Here is a 15,337-nt window from a genome sequence, read left to right as displayed (position 1 = left end):
AAGTAGACAAAATGTGTTATGTGTATAGAGTCATAAAATTAGTTCTTTCTCATGAAAACAAGATGACTAGGATATCAAAGATTATTTCTAAAAAATTTGGAAATTTAAAATCAAATTAATATAAATATAATACATTATAAAATAAAAGCTACATACTTTTATTTTTTAAAATTCGCATGTAGCATATATGTGTAGTAAAATCTTTTAACCAATAGAGCTATTTTTGTTCAAAATAATAAAAATATTTACAATAAATTATTTAAGTTATATTCTATCATTGTTAAGTAAAATCAATATTATATTTAATATGAATGGCAATATTTAAAAATGCAGAAAATTTTTAGACAAAAAATATGACATAAATATAAAAATTAAGTATTACCTAGTGAGTTTGCATTTTAGTATTCTTTGAGGATAGTGAAAATGGTCAGAGTATTTAGACTATTTTCATTACCTAAAAATGCCTAAAGGTATCATAATTTGGCCAACATAGAGGATTATCAAAAACTATTGACATTCTTCCCCAACATCAATCCTGGAAATATTTTGAAACAAAAGGCAATTATATATTTAATAAAAGATGTAAAAACAACTACAGCCAAAATGAGAAAACGATGAGATTTCTGCAGGATATTACGAATTGATACATGTATGAAAATTGATGTAGCTTGGGATAGAGAGTACCAATACAGCTATGAGAGAATAAGTAAAGAAAACAAACTTCAAGTTCTTTTCCAGCTTCTTCTCCAATCACCTGAGGCAGTTAGAAGTAAACTTTGCTGAAGTAAGAGTACCTTTTAGCATTCGTCTCCACACACTCACCATCCAACCTTCCCAAACTAGGAATTAGAGGCTAGGTAACACAATGCTCCCTGGTAAAGGGGTTATAAGAGGTTTGAACTCTGTCCTGAGACATCCATTCCTCTCTCATTGGAGTAAGTTGACCGACACTAATTGTTTCCCTTCCAGTGTCAGTCAACTTACTTCCACAATGTATATCCCAGACTGAATAGAAGTATAAACAATTAAACTACTTAAAATTATATTTTAAGGAATAAAATCTAAGTGTGCCAGCAATGATTAGAAAGTTAATAGCACTGTTCTAGGTGCATGGTAGATTTTAACAAGTTTTTCATTATATATATTTACTATCAATCAGTACCATGTAAATCTACTGCATATGGATTTCAAACTAACTTTCAGTTTCTTTTTTGCTTTCAGTTGATGTTAAAGTTCTGTAATTTAGGGTTCTGCTCCTCTTTTTCCTTGAACACAAATGACAACATTCTGCCACTAGAATTATTTTGCTTTTCAGAGTAAAACAGGTAACTTATATGTAAACATCTCTAGGGGTTTCCAGATTGCATAGAATTATGCTGTATATTGTTTACTGCCATTTAATAACCTAAAATAGAGAGTAGCTCCTGTGTCTGTACCTGGAAATAATGTGAGCATCTTTGATTCGGTTTCTAGACCAAGGATGTACTTCATGGCAGAGATATGTAAACACTCTCAGCACAAATCTCTTGTGGTGGATCTAATATCCCACTGAAATGAGCAACTTGAAAATGGAAGTTTAAAAAATAGCTATAGAATGCAGTTTTTTTCCTCAGATTTGATAAATAGCATATCATATTTAAATCCCAACAGTGTTATCTTATGAAAACATATCCAATTTCTATTTGTGAATTGTTCTATTAAAGGAATTGCTTATAAGTAAAAGTTCTTGATTTTTATTTTGTTTTAAGTGTACTTTAAATTTTCCTCCTTAATAATGTGGCTATGGATATTTTGATAAGTATAACCAATGGAAAATTTAGCTCTTGTTTTAACTATATGCATGGTTCATAGAAAAAGGGACCTTATCTTTCCTATATCCTCAGCAACTTGCAGAATCTAGCCACATATAACGCACTTAATAATTATTATTGAATAAATTACTTAAATGTTATACAAGACTCCTAAATAAAGAACCAACTTTTTTTACATCTATCTTTTCTAGATTCACTAACAAAATATATTAAAATACATTAACGATCACTTAAAGAAGAAAGAAAAAAGTAAAAATTGCAAGATTCTGAGTAATGCTCAAGTAGCAGAATCTTCCAAAGGGAAGATATGCTCATGTAGAGAATTGACATGTGAGGTAAAGTTCTGAAAAACTGATATTTGACCCTGTGTGAGTAATTAAATGATGTTGATTTTCATATTTAGGAATGAGCAAAGAATATCCTAGAAATCATCACATTCAATTAGCTAAAGAATGACTAATTTTTTCAAGAATAACAGTAACATATACCATTTTACTGACAAGAGTTATTTTATTCAGCCTTAAAATATAACCCAATTACTTCATTAAAGAGGTCTAACAAATGTAGTATTTCACCTGTGCATTTATTCATGGTTTATTTTGTGAATAATGTTTTCATATATCAGTCTGTTTAAAAATAGAATATTTTTCTTCACACTTGAATAGCTGCAGCTGAAATTTTGTAAAGCTATATGTATTAGTGGAAACCATATCAAATTGCATATATGTGACCACTATGAAATAAAAAATAAAAATTTCAAGTGCTTTCATTGCAATCTATGGCTACAAATTTACTGCTTTTAGGCTTAGGGGTACTGTTTTTAATTTATGAAATATAAGTTGATCAATTTTCTGAGCTTCAATTATTGAGTCAAATGATGTATGTTCTCCATGGTTATTAGTTTCCTATGCTTGACTGAGACCCTGACCAAGTTATAACCCCTACTTTGTTTCAGAGTCTTGCTTTTTCACTTGAAAACTAAATTCAGGTTGCCTTTTGAACTGATGACTTTGTGACTGTCCCAGTACTCTCAGTAGAAAAAAATTTAAGCAAGCTTTTTTTTCACATATTTTTGGAGCCACAACTACTATGATGAGGACTTATATATACTTAATCTTTAAGCAGAGATTGTTCACCATAGAAAAATCAAGGATGGTTCTTTTTGCAGTTCACTTTGCTGATATAATGTTAATGCTACTTATATTTAGTCTCTTCTGAATTAAGTCACCTTTCAATTAACCACTAATAGTTTGAGGTTCTGTATATTTGCTACTACAAATCCCCTGGCACAGCCTTCAACTACTTCCAATGCATTTCACAGTTTATTCTTGGTGAGAAGTGCTTCTTTCCTTTTGAACTATCATGTTATGAGCTAAGGAAAATGAGTGTAGTTTTCTTTTCATTTCACAGTTTATATCTAAGTACTTCTCACCAGGAGAGCTTCAGAATTTTGCTGTAAGCTAAATGCATGTTTCTCTAAATGGTAGTTTTGAGCTATGAAACGTGAAATGATTCTTTTAATGGAAAAATTCTTAAATAGCTAAGACTTGGATAGTTCACTAAATAATTCTTGAAACAAAATAAGTTAATTTATATATCAGTATACATATTTAAATGTGTTATATATATTTTTATTTATAACGTGTTATTAATCATTATGCTTACCATAATGATTAATATATTTTCTATACCTATTTTACATTTAAAAGATAATGTACTATACTACCAAACTGCTACATGAAAAAAAAAACTTTTAACATAAAATACATTAAAATTAACTTCTTAAATCAACATGTTAAAATTTTAAAAAACAGAATGCTTAATGTATTCATATTTACTCCAATAAATATGTATTGATAAACAAAAATAGTCTGTTAGGTATTAATAGCATATGCAAAGATGAAAACAAATTTACCCCTATATCTGAGTTCTTAAAATATACTTTAAAATGTGGCTAAATTCATGTATATCCTTTATATAAGAAACAGAATAAGTGCTATCAAAGAAGCATAAAAGTTTGTTAGAACACAAAGAGGGGAAAAAATAATATCTATATGAAACAGATCTGTCACTTAACCCTTCTTTTTGCAGACTGCCTATAGTAAAAAAAAAAAAAAAAAAAACTGAAGTTATCTATGTATTACATGTATTGTGAATTAATTAATGTTTTATAACTGTCATACTGAAACTACAATTGAATTGGGCTCACAAAAGAAAACATCCTTTCCAGACAGTTGTAAGATAAAAATTTCAGGATATATATGAGACTTCTGTTATATAATAAACACAAATCAATAGGGTAGTATAATATCCACTTTTAAATGGAACCTTATGATCAAAAACAAAGTCATTATTAAGAAGCATTAGTCTTCTAAGTTGATATGTGTCAACAATAAATGGCCCTGGTAATTGATATAAAAAAATAAAACCTATGGCACATTTCTTTTGCTATTCAATAAAAAGAATGTTTGCACATGTTCAGGAAGGGAGAGCACCATTTTTAAATTATTATAAACGATCTTGAGGAAAAAAATGATGGTCTTTAAAATGATGATCAAATTTCATGGTTTTAAATAGAAAAGTATATGTCAAACAAACAGAAAGTGGAAAAATTTTAATTGAATACTAACAAAATATATGTCAACAAAGTATATTGCAAATTTTGATTACTAAAATTACCCTCCGAACTACTTTTATAGTTGTTGTCATTCAAGGAAAGTGGAAAGTTTATCCTTATCCTTTATGTAAGCTATGTAAAAACAATATTTAAAATACGTTCAGTGCTATGTCTTTACATATTTTTCTGTACTAAGCTGTAAATCTAAAATGTATGTCTCAGAGCTCTATGGATCTCTATTAATTTGAGAGGACAGATCTTTCGTTTAATATTATTAATTATATTATTACTCCTAACATTATTTATGTGTGTCTGGCTTTCACATGGAAATGTGTAGGAAGGAAAACAGGTCAAGCATATTATAATTCTCATTCAAATGAGTTCACGATTCCAATGAAGAGAGTTTTATTAGCAGCTACAGAAATTGCTAAGAAAAAGGAAAAAAATAGACAAAGAAGCAGTTGAAGCAGGTGGGTTTGCCACTAAACAGATGGGCTTGGTAAAGAGTAGAGAAAAGAGAAAAAAAAAAAAAAGACCAGACAGGGAGAAGAGTGAACATTAATCAGAATGCTATTCCAAGTATATAGGGTAGCGTGAAATGAGGTGTGAAAGTTGGAGTGGGTGAAGAAGACAAATATATTACATAGAAGCACACTTACACTAAGCGGTTATGGTATTTGGATTTCTCACTTTGACATTGAAAGATCTCAAAATCCTTGTGAGGATGCCCTAAGGATTGGTTACATTTGCTTAAAAAATGGTTGCATTTGCATTATTTCTTAGTTCATAGCAAAACAAGAAAATGTTGCATTTAAAATACTTTATGTTCACTTAAAAATCTTTCTCACAAGAATATGAGCTATAAGAATAATGATATTTAATTAATTAAAATACTTTCTCTTGATATGTTGCCTTTAAGTTTCATGTTTTGCATGTATGCTGTTTTCTTTTGAGTTATACACTCAAATTTCATTAGAGATTAGACAATTTTCATTTATAGATAGAGAGGCTGGTATACAACAATAGTTCTGGTCAGGTTTTAGAAATAAAGACATTGAAACACTTTAACACTCTGCTAGCCCAACAAAAACAGATACATGAATGTACCCCACGAGGCCCAAAAAATTCTAGAGTGACATAAGGTAAGTATATACTTAATCTAGAAAATTCCAGAAATTTACTTAAATAACCCTGCTTTCAAAGAAAAAGTTGAAAATTACCTTTCGACGAAATACTAATTTTGTTTTGTTGTATGTAAACATAGCAATTTAGAACACATATCATTCAATAATTTTCCATTTAACTCTAATAAGTCTCTCTTCACTTTCTTAGCCCAAACTTTAGTTAACAGTTAACCAAACTGTCAGCACACGAAACTCTTACCTTTACTTCTGTCCTTGATAACTGTCTGTCAAAACCAGAATCAGATATGAACTCCAATGGTCAGAACTTGACTCTAGGCTCATGATAACCAAGATTTGTACCAGTATAAATTCATGGTCCAGTACTGCTTGGGAATCTAAGTAGGTTCAATAATCAATTTGCAATGTTATTCTCAAAAATGAGTGATTTAAATCAAATTTATAATTTTTAAAGCTGTTTTTCTCCTATGACTCTGTCATTCCTACTTATGTCAAAGATACGTCTCACTAACTGGGTTCTGTATCCAACACAGTATGCCCCATTTAGGATCTTGTCTATTTTTTATTCTGTATATCACATGAATTTGTAACCACTTAATACTACAGAAGTATTAAGTGATAATGGGAAGTCGAGCAAGATAGAGGATGAGAAATACAAACTATGTTTAGCAACATGTAGGTCACTCACTGATAACCTTAATGAGAACAGTTTCAATTGTCAAGGCATGAGGAATCAGGTATCAGCAGATACTACTTTTCAATGCCTCTTCCAACATTACCATAAAGAGCATTTCCAAAATAATATAATTCTGATAACTTTGATCCTCTACTGAAAATACTTTAATGGTACCCAGGTTCACTCAAGATACAATACACTTAGTGTAGAAAGCTAAGTTTAAGCATAATACATTCCCTCAAATTGTGTCCCATTTTTTTTTCTTGACTCTGGCTCTTCATGTATATTATTCCTTTGCGTTGGAATAGTGTTAAGTTCTTCATTTGCTCCATCAAGACACTGGTTTGTGTGCATGTGCATGTTTATGTGTTTATGTGTAATTTTTGATCTCTAACCTAGATTAGATTCTCATGATATTTGTCTCTATTAATCTTAAAATTAATTTTTAATACTGGTGTCAGTTTATATAAAATGCTTATATATATTTAAATCTCATGAAGGTAGAAACTTTGTTTCTCTTACTTGCAAGTAAACCATCAGGGAATTAATTGCACGATTATTTGAAAATATCTAATAAATGAGTGAATACATGAATGAAATAAATGATAGATGTAGATGGATAGATCTGTAAATGAATGAATAAATGTTTCTATTTTGTGAAAAAAAAATCCGAGGGTACTCACTTAAATAAAACCTATGCTAAATAAAGACTGAGTTATATCTTTATATCAAAGGTTGGATAAAAATCATGTGTACTTGTGGGAGGTTCATACAACACTAGAAAATTAATAAGGAAGTTTTTGGTGAAGTTTATGAAGTTATTGCATGATTCTTGAAAGTTGATTATTGTATTTAATTCCCACAATATAGTGGAAATGATAAAGGCTTGGGGATAATAATTCTCATTTGTCCATGTACACAAAAAACTTTGTTAGAAAGTATTTTTCTCTGAATCTATTTCTATCAGTAAACCAGATGACATATGAATACCCATTTAAGGGCATAGTGAGAGTTACAGAAATTAAATATTAGACTTTTCTGCCACAGAGCAGGTATTTAATTAATACTACTTTGAGTTACATTTCTTATGTTATGGACCTCTTTTATGTTGTTGTTTTTTTCTTATAATCTTTTATATATTTTTGGATCAAGGCCTGTCACAATCTCTCACTGATAACTATGTAAAATAATGTGTAAATACTCAATGCCTTTGCCCATGTGAGATTAAAAATAGAAAAATGATAGTTTTCAATAGTTCATTCATCCAACAAAAATTCATTTGAAAACATACCAAATGCTAGGGTTTGTCCAAGCCTTTAGACATAGTATTTAACAATTGTTGATATGTGCTATGAAGAAAAATAGAGCGAAAACAGAAAAGGTAGTGCCAAGTTTCAACTTGGAGTTATGGTTTGGATTGCACTTTTAATAGAATTGTCATGGAATGCCCTTCTGAAAAGGTGGCAATTTATCAAATACCTGAATATATCTGAAAGGGAGAAGAAATAGCAAGTTCAAGGCCCAGAAGCAGAAGGGTGCTTGGCTTATCTGAGGAATATTAAGGTTGGAACAGAATAAGTAGAGGGTTAGAGGTCAGAATAAAGATAAACAATAATACGGTAATGAAAGAACTAGATATACTTTTGTTCTACTTAGTGCAAGAAAAGAAACGAAGAGTTCTAGTACATAAAGGATATGATATGACTTTTGGATATAGACAGCAAGATTTGAGAACAAAAGGGATATATACTATATTGTGCAGAAAATATACTAAAAGGGAGAAGCTTGTAATCAGTAAGACTAGTGAGAAGTTTATCACATTAATCCAGGGGAAAAAAAAAAAGATGATGATGGCTTGAACTTGGGCAGTAGGCATGAAAGCAGTGAGACATGGATGAGTCTGATGGTAGAACCAACAGAATTTATTCATAGGTCACATAGGAGATGTTAAAGGGAGGAGTGAGTAATGACTCCAAGTTTTTAACCCTGTGTGACTGCCTGTTTCTGCAAAGTGGGAGGTGTCATAGGAGGGAGTGTGGTAGGAGGGAGTGTGGTGTGGCAGGCACAGAAATGCACCTTCAGGTTCCCCTTCAAGAAAGGAATCTAGTCCAGCTCTGAGAAATATGGCTAGCTGATGGCTGCCAACTGTAGTTCCTTCAGATTTGCTTCAGCTTTCGAGCCAGTCATACTTTTCTCAGGGGCTCTCCAGCAGAATAGCTGAGGAAGGTGATAGTTCCAGGGGCAGATTTTTCTCAGAGTAGCTCCCAGAAAAGGAGTGAGAAAGTCATTCAGGGACTTAGATACTCCCATCAGATATGGGACACTTCTAAAAATGGCAGTCTTTACTCTGTAGTTTCTCATTGAGCTGTTAGAAACTGTCGGGTCAGTTTCTAACAGACCAGTTCCTGGTCTGACAGCACTCCCCACTTCTGACCATTGTATTTTGCCCTTTAACTTTCACAGGCATAAAAACACTGAAATATCTCTTGCATTTTGAACTCAGTCTCTGCAATGGGAATTTTCAGGTTTTAAGAAAACTGTCCTAGGAGACTAATTTTATTAATCTTTCTGAGAAATCAAATCCTCCCACTCAGCCTGCATCTTTGCAGTGAAAAAATTACAGCATTCTAGCAGGTGCATATAGTGTAACTAACTGCAGAAACAAAGACTCGGCTTCATTATAGTCTGAGTCCTTTAATGTTCAAAATTCTAGATGAAGCTTCCTCAGGCAAAAGATGGCATCTCGTGAAGTCTACTTAATGCAGCAATCTGATGACAGATAGAACAAATTCCTATTCTTTCACATCAGTGTTCTTAAACTGTTTGAAGTCACATATTACAGTTTCCTATATCTTTGCTCATTTTAAGCAAATTATTCTGAAATTTTTCTAACTTTGCTTGTATTTGTTATTTTCTCTTGGCTGTTAGTCAAAGAAAAATATAAGGATTGTGTAATAAGATTACATTATAGTTAAAAAGTAAAACGTACAAAAGAGTAGCGTTAGCAATTACTTAAACTATCTATTATTATGATTTTAAATATGCCAAATGTAGTAACCTCCTAGTATTTTAATGTAATGCTATTGATATATATATTTACTCATTTTTGTGTACCTATTTTCTATATTTCAAAGTACATTTAATCAGTTATCATGCAGTAAAAAGGACATTGGATTTAAAGACAGAAACCTGAATTACTGGTTCTAATTCTGCTAATTCTGATCAAATTGATATAGCCTAATTCATAATTGCTTAACTGTGAGTTCCATATTTTGAGAAAGTGGTATTACAAATGTAAACATTCTGTAAACTATATAAATACAGAGCTATGTATATAGATAACTACATAGTTATGACATGATGTGAAAGTTTGTTAAGCCAGTTAGCTCATCTATCTTAATATCCACATATTAAACCACACGTTAGATGTCTGATTTAATTAGCAGTTACCTATACAGTTTAACAGGCATGAATCACCTATCCCATTTGCAAGTTAATTGATTGCTTGAAGATAAACTTGTATATGGTAAATCTAATTGATCTAATTATTGTGTGATCAAAATACTGTCTAATGGTAGAGTGTATTCAGCATGTACTTGTCTATTTATTCATTTTGCAAACTATTGTTCAGTATTGACTGTATTTCAGAGTAAATGTGCTAGGTTTAGTCTAATACTGTGGCATTCTGGTAAAATATACACCAAAGTTATTGCTTGAAGCATTTACCCTCCTTCCCTAAAAAAATATGTAAATGATAATAAGCTACAAATATGTATATTCAAGATATTTTTAAATTCAAAGATATAGTTCTGCTCTTTTATACTGGGATATAATCATTGTTTTTCTTTAAACATAGTTTATAGATAAAGCTAAAACTATCTAATATTAATTTGTTTTGAAATTTGACATAGTACATAATAGAATAAAATGTCATTAATTTGACATAGTACATAATAGAATAAAATGTCATTAATATGAATGAAAACCTAAAACATTATGTAATCATTTATAATTACTATTGATTATATAATGCACATAATTATGGAAAATGTATTTATATTATACATATAATTTGTGTTGTGTATATGTACACAATTTATATGTATAATATAAATATATTTGTTATATACACACACACACACACACACACACACACACATCTTAAAGGATTCATGATAATATCTGGGTATAATTTAAAACAACCAGATTAAATCATCCACATATATGTCATTTATTCATTCTACCTATAATGTTTAATTTGTTTCCTTTTCTGTGTCATTAGACCAATTTCTCTGAACATGAAAGGTGGTTAATATTGATTTGGCTCTCATTTCTGGAAATCTCTACCTTGCAAGAGTTGAAAGCCTTTACTATATTATGTAAAAGCACAAAATGCCATTTGATCATTGCTGGATTAAAATAAATAAATAAATCATCCAGCCTAATTTTTTCAATAGCTATCGATTTACCTCAGCTGGGTAATGAAATATGTCCCTGCACTGGAGAGAGAAGAGATGAAATTTGAGGAATACCTAGTTTTGTTTGTTGGTTGGTTTTGTTTTTGAACTTGGGCTGGTACTAAAAACACATCATATGTAACAAGAGAGCCCCTTTTGGTCTCTTTTTGGTTTGTGTACTTCTTTATATAGTGTGTATTGAAAGATGACAACTGAAATCAAAATGTGATGTGTACTTCACTCATTCTTCCAGAATAGACTACATTGCTGAACTGACAGAGAAATTAACATATTCTAACATAATTCCATCACTAAAGACAACTCGAAATGAGAAGCAAATTCCATGGAGTTCTATGGATTTCCTATAACTCTAACATTTCTGAGTAGACACCCATTTCTTCAGAAATTTCTGGAGTTCTCAGAAGATAGCAGAGCAAATAATTCTTAAATTTATCCATCTGTGGTGCCACTATCGATAGTGTTTAAAATTTCTTGAAACAACAAGAAAAATTAACATATATGTCCCAACAATCTTCCGTTAGCATCTACTGTAATTTTTTAATATACTAATAACTAATTTTATGTAAAATATAAACTATGTCTCTTAAGTCAAATGGAAGCATAAAAACACTAACCACCGTATCAGAACACATTTACAAATCTCCCAGGCCAAAGAGTTACTAATTTTTAATACATTTCTATTAAGAAAAGCTACCATGTATATGCAGCTTAAATATTCATACATTTTCATTTTTGCTCATTACTAATTTTAATGGGACTTTGCATAATCAGAATAATGCCAAGGTATAAACTAAATATATTTATGTAATGAAAATCGAGATGATGATTATGGCTTCTGATGCATGTAATGTGATAAAGGCAATAATGAGTAATTTTGGAGGCAATTACTTTACATAATATTTTTATTATGCATTATTTTCACTTAGAAGATTTTGTTGAAATAAAACAAGTTCATAATCAATTTCAATGCTGTTATGTAAATAATATGCAGTAGAATATGTTGTAAAATTTTTAAAAGAATAATATGACTCCTGTTAGATATTTTATTGTGATCTTAATATTCTCTAAACAGTTTAAAACCTAAAAATAAACTTGTATTATATGATGGCTAACAATCATTTTAATCCTTTTAGAGTTTATATAATGTCTCCTTTAAAGAAAGATTTAAAAAATCTTCATTATCATTTATTTGGACCAAATTATAATTGTATAAGGACAAGGGCATACTATTATGTAAATAAATTAAATTTATTATAATGATGTAATAGGAAAGAAAAAATAACTTCGTTTTCTACAAAAAACATAGACTGGCTTTAAAATTGGAGTATTCATCAGAATCAGAAATCTTGTCAAATATTGAATACTGCATGGCCAATCCAGATATTCTTACACATTTGGCCTTGGAACTAGTTTAGAATTAATTTGTATTTTTAAGAATTAACTCAAGTGATACATGGTCTTGCTTATGGAGATCTACCTCTGCACAGAGCAAAACTAACTTGTAACAGTTTAAAAATGTCTCGCCTATAAGCAGGAAAACTGTATATGTTGAGGAAACAGGAATATGTTATTGAAAAGAAAAATTTTCTTCACATGTAGATAATTTGACACTGATATTTCATGTATCATAAGCAATTCAAACTAATATATTCATGCCCAAATACATCTCCAGACACATCTTGACTAGACTGCTTAATTTTTATAAAAGGTTGTCCTTACCTTATATTTTTATATATTTTTAATCATGAATGGAATTATATAAGATACTATATAATGTATATTAATAATTTATAGAGTAATAAAACAATTACTAACGTACTAACAATTTATATAAAGTTAGAATATTATCTAAATTTTTGAACCACTGTCAGTCTCTCCTGAATTCAGTCAAACCCCCTAGAAGAAGTTGGTATGCTGAATTTGGTGTTATTATTCCTTTGCTTTTCTTTTTTCTGTGACAGAAGGATGACCCTCGCAATATTTAAAATCAGGCACTGAACAATCAGAATAAATGTTGCTGGGTAGTACTGGCATGGGATCCATTTTTGGCAGATGCATTTAAACATTCTGAGGATTAAAAGAAGCACAATTTGGGGTGAAGTAGTAGGGAGGATCTCTTTCAATGTAAATACAAATTGAAATCTAGGAGGAGGCCCTGCAAGTAAAGGACCATGAGCAAAAATTTCATTTGCTTCACTATTTGCTTCACTACATATCTGCTTCTGGTGCGAGGTAGTAATAGAAAACATAACCAGAAGGTCGTAGGATAGGGGTGGGAACATTCTGAGCAACTGGCACCGTGTGGGTGAGGGGCACTTGTGGTGAGAAGGACAATGCTGCTTATCAAATAGTATTTCGACATTTTAACTGATATTGTTACACCGAGGCAAACTAGCTGTTTACTGATATTGTTACACCGAGGCAAACTAGCTGTTTACCATATCTCTCTATATTATCATATAATATTACATATAATATCAATATGATATAAAAACATATAAACACAACTGAATATACACTTAGTTTTGCCTATGCTAAATATTATATAAAATAATTTATATATATACTCCTTTAAAATTCATTTACACTTTATTTCACTTTCATCGTCAGATGGTATTTAGCTACATAAACCTGGTACTAGTATTTTGTAATTTTCTTCTTGATAAACAATTATTTCAATTTACTTCATTATATCAACAATGCTGATATTAATGATTTTATCATATCCTCTGGTGGATTTCTATAGGATGTGTGTATAGGGAATTCATATTTATATAGAGAACATACGGAAGAGTGGAATTATTGATTTTTTGAGTATGCACATAATAATCAGTCTTAATAGGTAATATCAAATGATTTTCCAAAGGTTTTGTACCAAGTTATACTAGAACGAGGAATACAAATTGAGAATTCTTGTTGCTCCATATTCTTTCCAATAGTTATTCCTATATGGTAGATAGAATCCTTAAAATTATATTTATTTTACATTTCCCTGACTCTAAAGAGCTTAAAATCTTTGCTTATTTGTATGAGCCATTCTTGTTTCCTCTTCTGGGTAGTGCCCATTTATATTTTCAGTCTGCTGGGTTATCTACTTCTCATTGATTTATAGAAATTACTAATGTATTTAAAAAACTAATCATTTTGGTTATATATTTCTAATAATTCTCGCACTCTTTTTTCACTCAATATTTCTTTTTACTTTATGTGTCTTTTGATAAACTTCAAGCTTCAAGCTTCATTGTTAATATCAAATTAATTAATCACTTCCTTTGCGGCTAATACTTTTAATATCTTATTTAAAATTTTTTCCAATCATGATACTATAAAACATTATCCCTGATCCTTTCATTATATTTTTAAAAAGTTTATATCTTTTTATTTTACAATAAGTACTTAATCTTCTAATTGATTTTTATTTGTTATTTCTTGATTTCTAATTGATTTTTTTATTTGTTATTTCTTTGTGAGAATATTAAATTTCTCTCTTTTTATTCCTTATGATAAAACAGTTCCAGCAACATTTATTGTAAAATCCATACTTTCCCTCAGTGCATTGCATCGGTCCATTTATCAAATATCAGGTTTTCAAGTAAGTATTTCTCTGTTTCTGGTCTCTTGTTAAAATTCCACTGGTTGTTTGTCTCTGCCCGTTCAACTACACACTATCTTAATTACCATAATTTTCAAACAAGCCTTATAAGACATATCCTTTCAAATAATTTCCTACTTAAGAAGTATTCTTTCTTTCATTCTTATGTTTGCCAATACAACTTTTAGAATTAAGGTATTAGTTTATAAGAAAAATTCCACAATGATAGTGTCATTGCATTGGACCTATACACATTTTTTAATCATAGAAAATTTATACTTATATTGGTATAACTTTCAATTTATGTTATTTAATGTTTTTAATATAGTAATACATTATTCTCCTTAAAAATCATGCTCATATTTTTACATATTTATTTCAATCTTTATTATATTTTTATCATTATGTAAATGACATTTTTAAGTAAAATTTTTAATTGTTTGGGTATGGAAATGCAGTAAACCACTTTTAACATTGGTTTTATTCTAGAAATATTGCTATACTAACTCATTAACTCATATCTTTTCTGTATATTTTTTAAAGGTTTCTAGATAGAACATACCATACATAAATAATGACACTTTGCCTTCTTCTCTTTCAATTCTTTTACTTTTTATTATTTTTATACCTTAGTTTACGACTTCTAACTTTTGCACAATATTGAATGAAATGGTGATAGCTACCTATATTTTCCTGTTCCTGATACTGAAATAAATTTTTATTTTTTACTTTTAACTTTTGTGTACTTTGTTTATAGGTTTTGATGTTCTTTATCAAATTAAGTTTTCTAATCTTAGTTTGCAAAGACATAAGTTATTATTAACAATTCGAAAGCTGTTCCTATATACTTTGAAATAGTTCATACTTTTTTTCTATTTAATGTTTTGATATAGACATTTACATTAATCAATTTTCTAATAATGAACTAACTTTGGAGTCCCATAAGAAGACATTCCTAGCTGTTATGCTGTTGTTGTTTTCAGTACTAAATTTGGTTTGCTAAATCATCTTTTTTCAATTT

The sequence above is a fragment of the Rousettus aegyptiacus genome, unplaced genomic scaffold (genome assembly GCF_014176215.1).
Source record: "Rousettus aegyptiacus isolate mRouAeg1 unplaced genomic scaffold, mRouAeg1.p scaffold_m13_p_12, whole genome shotgun sequence".
Lineage (NCBI taxonomy): Eukaryota > Metazoa > Chordata > Mammalia > Chiroptera > Pteropodidae > Rousettus > Rousettus aegyptiacus.
This window is presented reverse-complemented; position numbering follows the sequence as displayed.